This window comes from Acromyrmex echinatior, chromosome 17 (genome assembly GCF_024713525.1).
Source record: "Acromyrmex echinatior isolate Ae372 chromosome 17, ASM2471352v2, whole genome shotgun sequence".
NCBI lineage: Eukaryota > Metazoa > Arthropoda > Insecta > Hymenoptera > Formicidae > Acromyrmex > Acromyrmex echinatior.
In genome coordinates, this window is record NC_141868.1 from 4,320,796 (window position 1) to 4,339,792 (window position 18,997).

Genomic DNA, 18,997 nt, shown 5'->3' on the forward strand with positions numbered 1-18,997 from the left:
TGTAGTTTCCAAAAACGCGCGTCAAAATGATTTTTCGATCTCGAAACGCTAACTCTATTAAGTTACTGCAGTAATATCACGAGCTAAATTGACTAGCAATTTAACAAATTATATATGCTTATTCGCAGCTTCGAAACAATCTTAATAATGTTGAATGACATATTAAAATCGTTTCGATGCGAATAAGCATAAAAAATTTGCTAATTAATTTAACTCGTGATATTGCTACGATAGGTTAATAAAGTTAGCGTTTTAAGATCGAAAAATCATTTTGACGCATTTTTCTGGAGTCTACATACGTAGTATATAAATTCACGTAAGAATCATACAATCAAGATCCAGCTGTATCGTCCGCAAGATTTGGGGGAGGGGGGGAAGTAGCAGCTAACCACCACTGTCCTTTCTCTCGGTCCACGGAGACAAAGTTCCTCTCTCTATGGAATATCATGCACGGAATCTTTGCACTACTGTCTCGATTATCGAGAGGAGCCCGCACAGATCAGCACTCCAGGTGCGATATCCGGTCCGCCCCTCCGCCAAGTGCCTAAGGCGGCCCAGAGCTCGTAGACAGCTCAGGATGAGTCCCCCGCATCACGACAAGGTCACACCCCGCGCGGGGAGTTGTTAAATTGTAGTTAAATAACTTAACTCTTAATCTCGACTCTCTCTTACTCAAATGTATTAAATTTGATAATAAATTTTGACTGAAATTTAATTTATTATTTACAAGATACATACATTAATATGAACATTTTACTTTGGAACTAATAAATGGGTTGATTTTGACACGTATTGAATTTAAAAATGTCAGTAAATGTAAGGAATTCTCTTTGATATCTGCGACAAAATATCATAATTGATGTTTTAAAATAATGTTTAAAATGTACATCTATTCGATAAAATTTATGCAAGTATCCGAACTCAAGAATGGTAGTATATATTTAACGCTCATTAAATTATTTATTTCAATTAGGTTTTGCAGTTTATATTGCAAATAAAACAGACAAAGGTAAAATTTGGCTTGGGACATTTCTGTTTTGGATATAGTTTTATCTGCTGGGGTATATGTCCTATTTTAAATAAAAATAGAAAAGTATGTAATAAACGTACATACATATATGTGTGTGTGTGTGTGTGTGTGTGTGTGTGTGTGTGTGTGTGTGTGTGTGTGTGTGTGTGTGTGTGTGTGTGTGCGTGTGTATAGAGAGGGACAGTAACTTTATCCTCTCAGAAAATTTCCGCTATTTTTAAATATGTAATAATATATTTATTAAAGTTGCATTGTATTTTATTTTAAAAAATGTAGGTGATTTTGAAATCTTTGAAATGCCTGCATCCATAGATAAACTGTTAGCAGTATATTATACTCTCTTGATACTACATAATTTCAATAAATATATCATTTCATATCTGTAAAAACAGCGAAAACATTATAAATGAATAGAGTTACTGCTCCACCTTATATATATATATATATACAATAGAATAAATACGTACATATAAAATAAAACATATTTTAGATTTTCTTGACAATTATTTCTTTTGAATTTAACCTTTTCGCTCCTGACGCCGATTATGTCCGGCATCCACGACGCGATCCGTATAGACGAACGCTGGCTATTCGCGAACAAGTTATTTTATAATGTCTCTTATTATAAAAGTTATGCCAAATCATCTTGTACAGCAATATACTAGCTAAATGTAACCAATTTTGTCAAATAATATATATTTAAACATAATTAGTAGTGGTAGTATATTGATATCTACCATATAATGCCACTGGCATAAAGGAGATAATTAAGAAATGGTTTACGAAGAAATTATAATCATTTTGTTTTGCGAATAATAAATTCTTTTTTTTTAAAATAACGTGTCAAGGTGGAATTGTTCAGGCGTAAAACGTAATTTTAAACGTCCAAGGCTATTCATGTATATACTTTTGGTGTGGAGTCCCGATCAATGGACCATTTTCTGAACGATAGAGTTAACAAACCTATTTTCATTAAGTATAATGATAATGTACTTTCTTTCAGATGTATTCTACAGTTTTGTCTGCTACAATAATTCTTAGGACGGAGGTATGTAACAGACCTTCTCTCGCAGTAATGCATGAAAAATTTAATTAAATACATTTTATTTAAATCAAAATCTCCTCATAACTCAGAAAGGTTTTCGGTTGTTATGACAAAATTCGAAATTTTACGACTAGATCTATATTATAAGTATTATATTATTTATTACATTATAAGGATTTGTTTAATATTTTTCAGTTTAATTTTGAAACTAGTAATGAGTTTATAGAATAGATATCTATTAATAATTAATTAAATATTTATGATTACAATTAGTTATTTTAATCTCAGCGCACTCTAGTAATGCAATTATTGTGTCAGTCGATACAAATCGGGCAAATATGTTGTATTGTTTTATGTCGTCGTGTTGTTTCCTGTGTTGAAACAAAATGGTATGTACTTCATGACTGAAAAAACGTTTCCTCTTTCTGTTATCAATATAATTTCGAGAAAAATGCATAGAAATTTGAAAGTTATAATAATAACATTAATTTGAATTTTTAATTTTCTCTTTAATGTTATAATAATAACATTAATTTGAATTTTTAATTTTCTCTGTGTTGCCTACATATTACTTTGTAAGTACCTCATAGATTATGGGTGCATGATGCGCTCAAATTATCCATTATTTACCTTTTTTACATTTTGACGAACAACACGGAGAAATAATACATTATGCATGAAACGAAATGCCCCAATAATTAACAAAAAGACATATTTGATCAATAAGATATTCTGCGAGTACAGTTAACAAGAAAAATTTATTCACACACACACACACACACACACACACACACACACATACACGCACACACATACACGCACACACATACACGCACACACATACACGCACACACATACACGCACACACATACACGCACACACATACACGCACACACACACACACACACACACAAACACACACACAATTAACGACTAATTCTAGTATATTTAAGAAGATACAATTATAAAAGCCGTTTTTAAAATACAATAAAAATGATATTATTACATAGTAGCATAATCAAAAAATTAAAAATACGGGATTATATGTAAGCCTTAAAAATATATGTATGGTAACACAAATTTTATCAAACCAATCATTATTGTAATATCGATAAACGGAATAAAATATTAACAATAAATAAATTGTATTTACTTTTAATTGATAACTTGCGATTATGAAATTTATTAAAATTTATATAATAAAATTTAACAAATTTACCTTGTGATACGCTGGTTAGCATCCAATACAAAGAAGAATAATCTTTATAATGGAAAGCGAAATACTGATGCCACGTAAAATTCATAAGATCTATTCGCAAGAAAAGATAAACTATCCGTAAAATTCCAATAGTCTATTTACAGGAGGGTATGAATTCCAAATCTTCTAGACCGCTTATTATAATAATGATTATTTGACAGGATGTTAAACAGTTACCATTTTTATCACATCTTTAATATAATACAATATTAAAATTTGAATATAAAAAAATATATTTTAATATGTATAACAGTGCACCGCGAAAGCGAGTGAGATGCATGCGCGCTCGTATTTTCTAGAAAGTTCGATCAGTCATTACTGTTGTCAGCGGCGTATTTGTCATAAAATAAGTTTTTTCTACTTGAAATAACAAAATGATAAAACCGGTAAAGGTAATAATCGTGTTAGAAAGGAATTATGAAGACTCATTTTATTCACAAAATTTAACGACCATTTCTTATAATTATGCGAATTAAGAATTTTAGCTTTTCATCATGCATGCGACGCCACATAATAGTTTTTTATGATCTCAAATATAACATATTGTTAAAAATCATCTTTTATAAAAAATAAATATATAGGACAATTTTCTTGTGGAATAGGGGTTACGAAGAGATATTTATATTTAATAATAATAAAATACATGCGTTATTATAATTTTTTATATGTATAGGTACAAAAATGTTTCGGGTACTGACCGCTCGAGATGATCCAAACCCGAGAATAGTGGTATTTTAAAGAATTATTTTTATACTGAATAATTTATAAACAAAAGGTAATATAAAAGAAGGGCAAAGAGCCAATAACGTATAAAAGAATTATAATTTAAATAAACAAAACTAATACAAAACAATTAAAATAAAATAAAATAGAACAAACGTTTCAACTCCAATCAAGTCATTTTCAATGCAATCTTACAATAACATAAATATCGTTCTAAATTAAAAATCTTGTATTAATCACAATTTAGTTCCGCCACATCTTATAAGATATACTAATATTAGAAGTTTAAATTTGTTTAATAGTCTTTCTTACAGAAGACTTCAGAGAATTCAGTTTAACAATATGAAAGCAATTTTGCAATTGGAGTTGAAGGATTCTTACAAGCATTTGCATTTTATTAGAATGAGCATCGTTGATTTTTCCTTTAAAATCCATTATGTTTTACCAGTCTCCATGGTTTATGAGTTTTTCAAATACTTAGATAATATTAATAATTTTTACTTTTTTCAACATACAAGAAAAATTAGCAAGAAGATTTTATGGTTGAAAGAAAAAGATTTTAAAGATGTTACATATCAATAAAATTCTCTTATTCTTTATAGATATTTGTCATAGGTATACAATTTATACTTTACTTTTATCTTATCGCTAGATTTCCCTATTTTATCTTTATTTCGAAACCGGAAATTCCCTTTCTCTTTTATAAGAGGGTATATTCAGTTTCTTTATTTAAACATTCAAACTCTAACAGATAGATCACGTTATGTACTTTTATGCGTCATAAAAATTATCTACAGATTATTCTAAAAAGAATGTCTAAGAATATCACACGATCTTTCTCAAAGAAGCCCTCCTATAAAATAACAAATATAAAAGCGTATTATACATTAACATTAATAATAATGTATATTATATTAGCGTTTAACGATTAAGTAATTAAGTTCAACAATTAGCAGTAAAATAGAAATCTTCCTGAATGCGAGAACGAATATCTCTTTTTTTTCCCCTTTTTCTTTTTCTAATAAAGTTAAATTAATTTTAAACATATGAATGTAGTGAATTCGCCTCGCATAAAGGATATTAAGGAAAACCGAATTTTTATTACAACAAATTGTTAAAATTCAACTATTACTTATTAAGAATAAACTTGTAGAGTGGGGAGTAGGGCTTACGCGGAGCTTTGCTGCCTTATCTCAAGGAAAGCGCGAGTATAGGTTCTACCAAATTTTGGGAAATGTCGATTGGTTCTGAAAGGACACTCCCACACTCATTTTCAGAATATAAAAGGAGCTGTCGAAGACAGAACCACACTCGCACTCACACTCACTCTCACTTACTTACTTACTATTACTCATTTACTACTACTGCTTCGGTCAATTTATCAGTCACCCAGCCAGTCAATCAGTCGATTATTCAGACAGTCAGTCAGTTACAGTTATACTGTTACAGTTACAGTTATACTATCAAGGTGAGAACTATCTTCGCGCTTCATCAGAACCTCACTTTCGCATTGTTTTACCCATAGCATTTATCTTTTTAATAAACGATAATATTAAATCGAATCTATCGACGGAACGTCTAAATCTCTAATCTCTAAATCTACATACAAGTACATATATATATATATATATATGAATATCTGAGGGGTTGTTGCGACTATCGCTGCCAATAGCGTGGCCCCCGTTTACGACAGTTCTCCGGAACATTATAATTCTTTTTTTTTGCGTTACCTCCATGCCTACCAAAGGCGGACGAAGACAAAGAGAAAAGAGATTGAGGTTTCAAGTTAAATCGGCCTTTATTTCAAATCAAAATCCTTTCCCCTATTTCCAAAAACTTGCACAATTGCTAGACCAAGACAAACCGATAGACTCACCCCGCGAACTTGTCTACACTCTAAATAAATTGGAGGTCAACCTCACGTTTCTTAATTACAAAACCATTCCAAAGCACGATCCACGTAGATTCGCCTATAAACTTCGCGATCTTTTTGGCACCGGATTCAAGGTTACCCTTCCTTTAAATTATCCAGTACTTCTCAGTGAATCGCATCCTTAACTACACAACTTAATCTCCGCTCCCCGAGTAAATTGTTTAAATACATTGACTCAAAAACGGAAAAAAATCTCAACAACAACATTGAGACGTAAGATAAAAAAGCAAATATTAAGCCAATTTCTTACTGTTGTGCTTCGAATAATGAATTGCTTAATAGAATTACATCTAACAAGGTCATTAATGACATTCCTGTACAAAATATAGAAAGAATTCACATTTCGGCTGAACTGTTTGGAGATGCGGCTTCTCTAGACGTTTTAAATAATAAATGGTTCTTTAATTTGAGCAATGTTGACATATCTTTAGAGGTCCAATGTCTGCTTCAGTTAGGGGAAGGCTTTGGTCTTCCTATTAATAAACAGTGTTCGAGAGCGAGTCAGAGCGAGAGCGCTGACGTGAAATTTTAAGTGATACAGCGTTTAGTTGTATTTCGCTTCAATCTAATAATATTCTTTGCGAATCAAATGCGGCGGTTTTCTGGCGGCGGAGCGTCTTCTTGGCGATGCACTGATAGCGAAGCGTTGACTCAAAACGGCGGAAAACTAAGAGAGCTATTGCTTCTCGGGTTTGCCTTTTATGCTCCTTTGAGAACAAAGGCTTCCCTTTGCATTCGCCTATGAGATTTTTGCAAATTGAAAAATTTGAGATGATCCTGTTTCGGATGGCGATTGGCGATTTCGAGCGCAACGGCCAAGCGGCACGCTATTGCCATGCGCGCCCGTTAAATATGGATTCTTGATTGGGATGAACGCATATTACGCGTTTTGCGTCACGCGATCGCGCTTGCGCTGCGACCGATCCGAGTTGGTTCGCCGTTATAGCCGTTGAGATCTGCGTACGTGTGGCTTAGCTTATTGTTTTTTGACTTTATCGACGAGGTGATAACCGAGTTTATGTTTTGGAAACTTCTAAGGACGCTTGAGATCCTTCTAGAAGCTTTCGATCCGAATGTCGCACGAACGCCAAATATGGAAAATATGTACATGTTGGCCGTATCTCGAACAAACAGAATATTGATAGAACATTGATAGAGTATATTAAGAATATTGAGAACAATATTATTGGCCGTCGGAATAACATAATTAATTTTGTTAGAAATAATAGTACTTCAATTATGAATAAGTTTCGGAATGATTTTCCTAAGACCAGCTCGAATGACAAGTTATTATTCGATTGGTTTAAGACAACGAAATTATTTGTAAAAGATCATCCTGAAATATTAATTTCCAAAGCTGATAAGGGTAATGTCACCGCTCAAAATAAATTAGATTACATATCCAAGATGGAATTGATACTTTCGGATAAAAGTACATATGAATTAATAACTAAAGATCCTACAAAAAAACTTACGGGTGATTTACGTAACTTGCTTAGTAGGTGGAAAGGAAAAGGGTTAATAGATGATTTGACGTATCGGAGGTTACGTACGACTGATGGAGTCATTCCTTATGGTTTGACGAAGATACACAAACAAAACTATCCTCTGAGAATTATTGTCTCATCGTTAAATAGCCCATTATATTGTATAATTTGTCAGTGTTTTTGCATAACATTATTACAGATTCTATACCAGAGACTCCTTTCATAAAAAACAGCTTTGACTTGATTAATAAACTTAAAAATGTTAAACTGGAATCAGATTCTGTTTTGGTTTCCTTGGATGTGGTATTCCTATTTAAATATTCCTATTTAATATACCTATAGATTTGGCATCTGATAGTGTTGTTGTAAGGTGGGATGCTATATCCAAGAAGATTAAAATTCCTTTGGACAAGTTTTTGATAGTCTTTCGTATGGTTCTGAATTCGACGGTTTTTATTTTTAATAAAAAAAAATACAAGCAGATTTTTGGAACCACCATGGGTTCACCTTTCTCACCTGTTGTTGCTAATATTGTTATGCAAGGTTTTGAAAAAATGGCTATTGGAATGCTGCCTTGTCGACTACTGTTTTACTACCGATACGTCGATGATATTATCTTACCCGCTCCTTCTGAGAATGTTTATGATATTTTGGATATTTTTAATTCGTTACATACTAGATTGCAATTCACCATGGAGATTTCATTTACTATATGTTGCAAGACGTACCAGACGATAACCTGGATTTATTATTTGGTGTTTTAAGTCTTGACTAAGTGATATTATAATGATATATTTAAATTTATTTATTAGTGTATTGATATAAATTTATTTAGTGTATTGATTGCTTCATCTCTGCAATTTGCAAGTGACTTGCTCTCAATGGAAGATTTTTTGCTACTATATGCTGAGAACGACTTCAAAGTGAGTAAAGAGCGCAGATTTAGGAGATGCAGATGATAATCAGATAATAATCATATTAATAGATAATCAGATAATCGTATTAATAACTACCTATATTTATTTTGTCGAATGTTTCGTAATATCTGATTATTATCTGCATCTCCTAAATATTCGCTCTTACATCTGCGTTTGATTCTCATTAATCCTTTCTTGAATTTTATTGTATTGATTAACAATAAAAATAAAAAATAATAATAAAATTAAATTTAACTATCACGTTTTATGTTCATTATTATTACTATTGTTACTATTATTATTATTATACTACTATTGTTATTATTATAAAAATATTATCCTGTCATAGAGCTCTAGGTAAATAAAATTTAATTTAGGCTCATTGTAAAATTTATTTTAAATCTAGTCTGTCGATTCTAAAGAAAATTATATCAGCAAAAAAGGAAGGAAAATAAAAAAAATTTATTGAAGAACTTAAAAGATATATTGAATATTTTAGACCGAAAAAAAATGTCACGAAGCATGTGGATAAGTTTCTGGACATAGAAAATCTCAAAGTGGTGTCAAGAGAGTATTTGATTATCCTGCAAATATTTCTGGAAAAATACCTAAATACCTGGATAGATAACAGATACAAAGTTACCGATTACCAGTCACTGGATACATCGAACGACAGTTTAAGGATATGAATATAGTACTCATAGATGTGGAAGACCTCTTTAGTGTTCATTGTCAGACAATAGAAGAGCAAGTGAAAGATTTAGATGTTTCAGAGGCAAGTCGTGACAAACAAAATTTTTTTGTGTAAAAAAATTCGTTCATTGGTATTTACGATATACAATGAATGATTAAAAGTTTCAAGATAGCAAATATAATTTTGTTATCGTTTTTTATCAATTTGTGTTCTTCAATTTATATTATAAATTAATAAAATCCTTATTATATATAACTTAAGAACATAATATTTTAAATACTAGAATATATTAAGTACTTCTATACAGGCCTTCGTTCTTGAACTAATTAGTATGCACTGGTACAATAAATTGGAGTGAAATAAGTAAAGTTTGTTTTATTTCAACTTACTGCATCAGAACTTTCTTCGAAGAAGAATCAGCTTTAAATCTTTATTTGTTCTTTATTTCGGCAATAGAATAAAATTATTTATTAACTTTGGCAGCCATTATATATATATATATATATATATATATATATATATACGTATGTGGTAATAAAGAAAAGTACTTCATATATTAAAAATGAATGCAGAAATAAATAAGACAAGACAAAAATAAAATAGTCCTTTAAAGTCCGATTTTAATAGCAATTAATTAAGAAATTATTTGAAAAGTTTCCTTTAGCAAAAAATTTATTTAGTGCTTAAAGAAATAGTGCATCGTTTTGAGTTTGTTATCTTGCACGTTTATTGTTTATCATTATCAGTTGTTTGCATACGCTTATTACACTGTTCGGTAAAAAGTCACATTTCTTTTTCTCCGAAGTACAATATACGTATCCCGAAAATTTCTTCTTGGTAAACACAATGTCCTTGGTAAAATTTGCGTAATCAGAATTTTGGATAAATTGAGATGAAATAGGCAAAAAATGGCATTTTTTACTGTTTTCAATAACTTTTACAGCAAAACAAAATTTTATTTCTAAATAAAGTTTATCGAGTCTAAAAGTACAATTCAAGTTTTCAAATAAATTTTAGGATATGATCGTATCATTTATTTTTATTATGTTATAACAGTTTCCGTAGACATAATTTCAAAACAACTTTTTATTTTATTGCAAAAAATTGTATTTGTATAATTTTATTTGTATAGTCATGTAATATGCAAAATTGTTTGTAATTGTAATATTAATTTCAAAATGACAAATGAATGTATCATTACTTTATCCTAATATCTCCCTCATTATAGGCATGACTTTCAATGACTATCAATGACACGTTTGCTGGTATTCATCGCGGAATGACGTGTCTTTCGAATGATCTTATCTCCTTTAAAATATAGCAGCTCAGTAAAAAAATTCTTGTACATAATTATACATAAACGGTTATACATGACTAATTTATACGTAGTTTATTTGTAACGGTTATAAATTGTGTACAACCGTTTATGCATAATTATGTATAAAAAATTTTTTATCGGGCTGCTATATTTTAAAAGAAATAAGATCATTCAAAAGACATGTTATTCCGTGATAAATATTGTACTAGCAAACGTGATATTGATAGACATTGAAGGTCATACCTATATTGAGAAAGATGGCCAAATATTTATTTGTCATATTTTTGAAATTAATATAACAAATACAAACAATATTGCATATTACAACATAAATATTACAAAAACAAATATTTCGATTTTGCTACAAAAATTGAAACTTAAAAGGTTTTAAATTAGAACAGATTTCCAAACTTTAAAGACAGGAAATTATTTGTGAATAATTGGCGACACAACATTTTACCTACAAATATACATTTACAAAAAGAACAGCACCATTATACCTGATAAAAAATATATCAATTTGTAGATTATTAATAATTATAATTTTTAAATGAAAAATGTTAAAAAAATATATATTACAAATTTTGCTCTGAAAGTGACCACAGAAATGAAAAAGATTAAGTTAGTTTTATTGATTTGTTATATATCTTGTTTTATATTTTGTTTTATATTTTGATCTCGGCATTTTTCCGCTTGTTCAATGAAGGTCTAGAAGGCGAGATCAAGATCGATGATCGGGACATAAGCACGATGGGCTTCAATGAACTGAGCTGCAAAATCTCCATTATACTACAGGAACCTGTGCTCTTTTCCGAGAGTCTACGTTACAATCTGGATCCGTTTAATCAGTACGATGACTTGAAGCTGTGAGAGGTGTTGCGGCAAGTCGAGCTGAGTGATGTCACACTAGACCACGATATCTTCTCTGGCGGTCATAACTTCAGCGTCGGTCAGAAGCAATTCATATGCCTGGCCAGAGCAATCTTGACAAACAATCGCTTGCTTGTTCTTGATGAAATCACGGCCAATATTGATTCGCAGTGAGTCTTCACGATTCTTTAGGATTGTATTTAAATATCATTTAGTAAAGACAATAAATTTTGATTGATTAATTATATATCTATAATAAATTCTCCATAGCAAATGTCACAATAATCGCAACAAAGTTATGATGACATACAAATATTTACCTTGTCACGGATATGATATGACAGTAAAATTATTGTACTGTACGAATATCCGCTTTGTTACAAGTGTGACATCATTATACAGAATTAATAATTATTTATAGTGTTATGACATATACAGATCAAAATAATAATGTGATGTAGCCTTTAATGATTTTACAGTAACATCACACAAGTTATGATGACTGTTGAGAGTTTATTATAATATGAACGTGACATTTGCTATGAAATATAGCAATAAATTACCAAATGTAAATAATTCAAACTTTCTGTTATTAAGTTGCTACTTTTACAAATGATTGCGCATGACATAAAGTATTTTCACAATATGTTACAAGGGTACGATAAACATTCGTTTTATAATAAATTCAAGATTAATAGAAAGCAAATCTTTTCAAGCAAATTAAATCAAATTGGTAGACATATCCATTAAAATCGTATATATTTTGTACGTACATCATAATTTGCAATGTACGAGAGAAAGAGAGAGAGAGAGAGATATTTCTAAATTTTACATGTTTATAAATTTGCATTTCCCTCAATTTAAAATTCTATTTCTAGCACGGATGCTTTAATTCAGGATACAATAAGAAGCAGTTTTAAAGAATGCACCGTTATCACGATTGCACATCGTTTGAATACGATTATAGATAGCAATCGGATCATCGTGATGGAGAATGGTTCTATCGTGGTAGATTTTTCGTTTTAATAATTAAAGCGTGAATGGGTTAAGAAGAATATTAATTTTGTAAGACAAAATTAAGAAATATAATTTTCTATATAACTGTCTAAAAAAGTTGTTTATGACAATTTTGATTAATAGCATGATCAGTTCAATCTCTGAAAGATGTTTAGAATAAAATTCATTCTAAAAATTTCATTCTTTAAGATTGAATATTGGGACGTTCTTATTCAAGACCAACTTAATTTTAATATTTCCATTTCAAATAAGATATATACATATGAAAATTATATGAATAAGATTATGTTTTTTTTAATAGCATATTTTTGTAGTTTATTTATTTTAATCGTTATTAGTTTAATTGTTAAAAATTAAAATTTTTTTAATGATAAAGAAATTTACATTTTATAAGTACTTTAAATTTTCACATAAAATAATTTATGCAAAGCTTCATTGCGATTCGCTGATAGTTATTTACTGATAGTTAATTACTAATAAATTACTGAATAAAAGTAATTTAGTTACAAAGATATAGAACAAATAAATATTTTGTTTATGTATTGGACCAGTCCATGCATCGTAATGTAACTCTACATAAATAATCATAAATACATAAAGTACTTATGTTAAAAAATTGAATTTTTTATCATTCATTCTATATCCGTCAAAAACGAAAACTTGAATATACGTATATATTATCAACTTTATTTGATAATAGCTTTAAAGAAGGACAAACGATGATTAAAAATCCTGTAGAAAGTTACTTAGGGTCATGACCTTGACAATACATCAACGTTATCGAAATGGACAAAAGGTCGCCCAGTTACTTAAAGTTTTATTAAAAAGTACATAGGTACATACAATAAATAATTTTGTTAAACAAATAAGTATATGTTTTCTTTACACCTGATTTATCTCATTATTCTATTCATAAAAGTATTAGGATATTAAGATTATATCAGAAAATTAATAGTTTATGAGATATTTAATGTCAATTATATAATTATGCCAGAAAAATGTACCTATAAACATATCGTAAATTATTAATTTTTTTCAATTTCTGACTTAAAATTTGTATATGTAGAAAGATTATAGAGAAATCATATTACGTAAAAAATCATAATTCTATTTTTAAAAATGCAAATAAATATTACATCTTTTTTATTTCCTCTCATGGTTCTTCTATCTAGAAAAAATTAACGTTATAATAGGCTCTTCTCGAAACAGTTGCACTTTAATAGAAAATACTTTTTATACTTTTTAAAACATGTCGATGTAAAAGTTAGTTTGAGACATTTTGTATATACATATGTTCATTGGCGAGCACATGTGTGTATATAGTAATTTTATTAAATAATTATTACATTATAATCCATATATATTGAATGTGATTCTTAGCTCCTGTTATCCGCTGATGCACAAAGATTGATCTATTTTGTCTTCCGTAATCTGCACTGTTTTCAGACAGGTCAGAACAGAGTACATGTAAGAGTTCATTGATTCGATGAAATCTAGACCTTGTGTATCTAAAATGAGTGAAAAAGACTTAGTTATGTCTTTCATTAATATTATGACATATGCATTATGTATAAGCATATTCTAATTGCGTTAATAAAAAGTCATACTAAATTAGAATTTCTTTTTTCATGTTTTAATATAATATTTTATATACATATATATATATATATATAGATTAACATGACATAATTAAAGTATATACACACCAACTTTCTGTGTTAATTAGAGATACCGTAAAATTCAATCTTACAATTACTTACGGTAAAATTGCAGTAAAATGGTAATTTATTGATAATTTTAATAAAATTTGTTTCTTATAATTATTTATTTTATGCACAAATAGTACTGTATTTAGTACTATATGTAGTAAATAGAGTGTATTTTCGTTCTTAAGTATAAAATTTTAAAATTAAATGATATATATATTTTTTTATTTCTATCATTTAATTAATTAATTATTTAATTTATTTAAGATTTAAAATTTAATAACTATAAAATTAAAATCATATTATAAAGTTATTTTTAATATCTTGTGATTTTTCAAATTACATGATCTTTTTCAATATGGTATAATTTAATCGGAACAAAGCTCAGTTGATAATTAATATAAATATAATTAATATATTTTTGTTTGATATATATTAGGTGTTGGAATTAATTCGTAGCGTTTTACAAGTGATGGGAAGTACTTTCATTAATGTATTTTTTAATGCTCATGTGAAATAAATAACATTCTTTCATTAAAAACGCTACGAATTAATTCCAACACCTAATATGATTATACTATTTTTGTTTTTACTTTCTAATAAAAACATGACAGTCGCTAAAATTTAAAATAGCGTGCAAATAAAAGTATTATAATAAGTTTAAAAGGTATGAAAAATATATAAATAGGTGCGCAACTAAGTTCTCGCTGTTATTTTGATTAAAATGCAATTTTATTGTGAAAAAATGGTTACAAATGAATCATTGAAAGTATTGCCTATCGCTAGCTACTACTTTTTCCCATCTTTCTGGCAGAGCTCGTATACCATCATGATAAAACTGTTCACTTATTGCTGGAGCCATCTGTTGATAAACAGCGGGAACTTAGTTGCGCACCTAATATAATATAAGATTATGTATTGTTGTCACACTTTTTGTTTTCAAAATTAAAAAATTTATTTAAAGTTTTTCTATTTACTACGTAGATAATATATATATAAGTTTAGAAGGTATGAAAAATATAGTTAACATCTTAACTTTTAAGGACTACTGTACCTGTCACACTTTTTGTTTTAAAAATTTTAATACAAAATTTATTTGAAGTTTCTCTAGTTACTACGTACCTATACAGTTTCTTAATTATTCTATCAATATGTAATTATATAGTATTGAAATGAAAATTTAAATTAAACAAAGTATTTTTCAACTTTTGAACTTAATGACTAAATACTCTTAAATCAAATTACTTTAGCTTTATAATTTTTTTAAATTACCATTTTACCAGCCTCCATAAATTTCTGACTAATTTACCGTAAATTACCGTAAATTATCGTAAAAAATCATTTTAATCTCTAGTGTTAACTCATATTAGTTAAAAATGTTTTAACATTTATTTCATCGCTTTCTTATCTTTACTAAATGTTCTTTTATTATAATAATGCAGGCCAATAACAACATTGTCTTAATGACGATAAAACTTTAATATTATATAAATGAAAAGCAGAACTCGATTGTATTTTGTCAAAATTTTATTTTTTTAGTTAGATACGACATAGCGTTCAAAAATGTACGAAAGACTCATAATAGCTATTCTGAAATGTTCAGAAAGCATTTTTTCGTTTATGTGCTGAAAAAAACATAGACATTTCAAAGTGCGAATTATGTTTTTTAACTTATAGAGATGAACAAAATGCATTTGTTTAAAATTTTTGTGCAATTGTGTAGCAATTTTATTCTATATTTTACATCTTACTGGTTGGCATATTATTATTTTCCATAAAATGCATATATTTCTTGTATGTGGAGTTTCTTTCTTTCTCATTTTTTGAAAATTACAAAGGACAAAATTTGAAATCCTGCTCCTCAAATATAGATATAATGATTATTTGTCGAAATTGTTAAATAAATAAATTCAAATTTTGTACAAATAATTTGCTTACCTTTATGATTACTTTCACAAATATCGTGTGTATATATATATATTTTTTTTTTTTCTATAGTAAAATACATGCGTATATGAAATTGTATTTAATAAATTTTGATTTTTGTCTATTTAAATAATTAACTAACAATGTTATCGCAAATACATGAATTTAATTAAAAATATATGAATATAAAGATTTGAGGTAAGTCAAATAGGTATGTATATATAGCGGAATTAATGATTAAAATTTCTGAAAAAAACTGAAAAATAGGAAATTGTTAAATTTTTAACATATAATAAATTATTCAGTATACAAATAATTCTTTAAAATACCACTATTCTCAGGTTTGGATCATCTCGAGCGGTCAGTACCCGAAACATTTTTGTACCTATACATATAAAAAATTATAATAACGCATGTATTTTATTATTATTAAATATAAATATCTCTTCGTAATCCCTATTCCACAAGAAAATTGTCCTATATATTTATTTTTTATAAAAGATGATTTTTAACAATATGTTATATTTGAGATCATAAAAAACCATTATGTGGCGCATGCATGATGAAAAGCTAAAATTCTTAATTCGCATAATTATAAGAAATGGTCGTTAAATTTTGTGAATAAAATGAGTCTTCATAATTCCTTTTTAGCACGATTATTACCTTTACCGGTTTTATCATTTTGTTATTTCAAGTAGAAAAAACTTATTTTATGACAAATACGCCGCTGACAACAGTAATGACTGATCGAACTTTCTAGAAAATGCGAGCGCGCATGCATCTCACTCGCTTTCGCGGTGCACTGTTATACATATTAAAATATATTTTTTTATATTCAAATTTTAATATTGTATTATATTAAAGATGTGATAAAAATGGTAACTGTTTAACATCCTGTCAAATAATCATTATTATAATAAGCGGTCTAGAACATTTGGAATTCATACCCTCCTGTAAATAGATTATTGGAATTTTACGGATCGTTTAACTTTTCTTGCGAATAGATCTTATGAATTTTACGTGGCATCAGTATTTCGCTTTCCATTATAAAGATTATTCTTCTTTGTATTGGATGCTAACCAGCGTATCACAAGGTAAATTTGTTAAATTTTATTATATAAATTTTAATAAATTTCATAATTGCAAGTTATCAATTAAAAGTAAATACAAATTATTTATTGTTAATATTTCATTCCGTTTATCGATATTACAATAATGATTAGTTTGATAAAATTTGTGTTACCATACATATATTTTCAATACTTTCATATAATCTCACATTTTTAATTTTCTTATTATGCTACTACGTATTATCAATATCATTTTTATTGTATTTTAAAAACGGCTTTTATAATTGTATCTTCTTAAATATACTAGAATTAATCATTAATTTTTTTTTTTGAATAAATTTTTCTTGTTAACTGTATTCGCAGAATATTTTATTGATCAATATGTCTTTTTGTGAATTATTGGGGCATTTCGTTTCATGCATAATGTATTATTTCTCCATGTTGTTCATCGAAATGTAAACAAGGATAAATGGTGGATAATTTGAGTGCATCACTTATAATCTATGAGGTACTTACAAAGTAATATGTAGGCAACACAAAGGAATTCAAATTAATGTTATTGCTATAACTTTCAAATTTCTATACATTTTTCTCAAAATTATATTGATGACGAAAAGAGGAGACGTTTTTTCAGTTATGATACTATTTTATTTCAATTCACTACAGGAAACAACACGACGACATAAAACAATACAGCATATTTGTCCGATTTGTATCGACTGACACAATAATTGCACTATTAGAGTGCGCTGAGATTAAAATAACTAATTGTAATCATGTGAATATATCTCAGCATAAGTTTTAAAATCAAACTGAAAAATATTAAACAAATCCTTATAATGTATTAAATAATATAATGGTTATAATATAGTTCTACTTATAGTTGTAAAATCTCGAATCTTATCATAACAATCGGAAATTCTTTCTGATTGTTATGCCGAGATTTTGATTTAAATAAAATGTATTTAATTATATACGCGCGAACGTCTTGTTCATATCGAACCATAATTAAACAAAATTTTTCATGCATTACTGCGAGAATAGAAGGTCTGTTACATACCTCCGTCCTAAGAATTATTGTAGCGGACAAAACTGTAGAATACATCTGAAAGAAAGTACACTATCATTATACTTAATGAAAATAGGTTTGTTAACTCTTCCGCTCAGAAAGCGATCCACCATTGAAATATCACCATTGATCGGGACTTCACTAAAAGTATATACATGGACAAGTATATACATAGTCTTGGACGTTTAAAATTACGTTTTATGTCTGAACAACGCCACTTTAAGGCGTTTTTAAAAAAAAAAAAATTATTCCCAAAACAAAATGATTGTAATTTCTTCGTAAACCGTTTTTTAATTATCCTCTTCATGTCAGTGGCATTATAGACATCAATATACTACCACTATTAATTATGTTTAAATATATATTATTTGACAAAATTGGTCACGTTTAGTTGTATATTGCTGTACAAGATGATTTGACGTAACTCTAATTATAAAGGACATAAAATAATTTGTTCGCGAATAGCCAGCATTCGTCTATCGCTTCCTGATGCCAGACATAGACGGCGTTAGGAGCGAAAAAGTTAAATTCAAAAGAATTAAATGTCAAGAAAATCTAGAATATGTTTGACTTTATATGTACTTATTTATTCTATTATATATGTATCTACATATATATACAGGGTTGGCCATATTCGACGGAAAGATGTTTTTTTTCAATCATGGGAAAAAAACATATTTTTTGCTGTTCATTTTAAAAATCATTTAATAGGGTTCAAGGTCTTTCCGTCGAATATGGCCAACCCTGTATATACACATATATATATATATATATATATATATATATATATATGTAAGATATGTATATATATAAGGTGAAGCAGTAACTCTATTCACTTAGAATGTTTTCGCTGTTTTTAGAAATATGAAATGATGTATTTATTAAAGTTATGTAGCATCAAGAGGGTATAATATACTACTAACAGTTTATCTAT

General features: G+C 28.4%; 1 pseudogene; it reads left to right on the forward strand.

Moving 5' to 3' along the window:
• Positions 1 to 18,997, forward strand: part of LOC147906849 (ATP-binding cassette sub-family C member 4-like) — an 86,617-nt pseudogene that overhangs the window by 27,178 nt on the left and 40,442 nt on the right.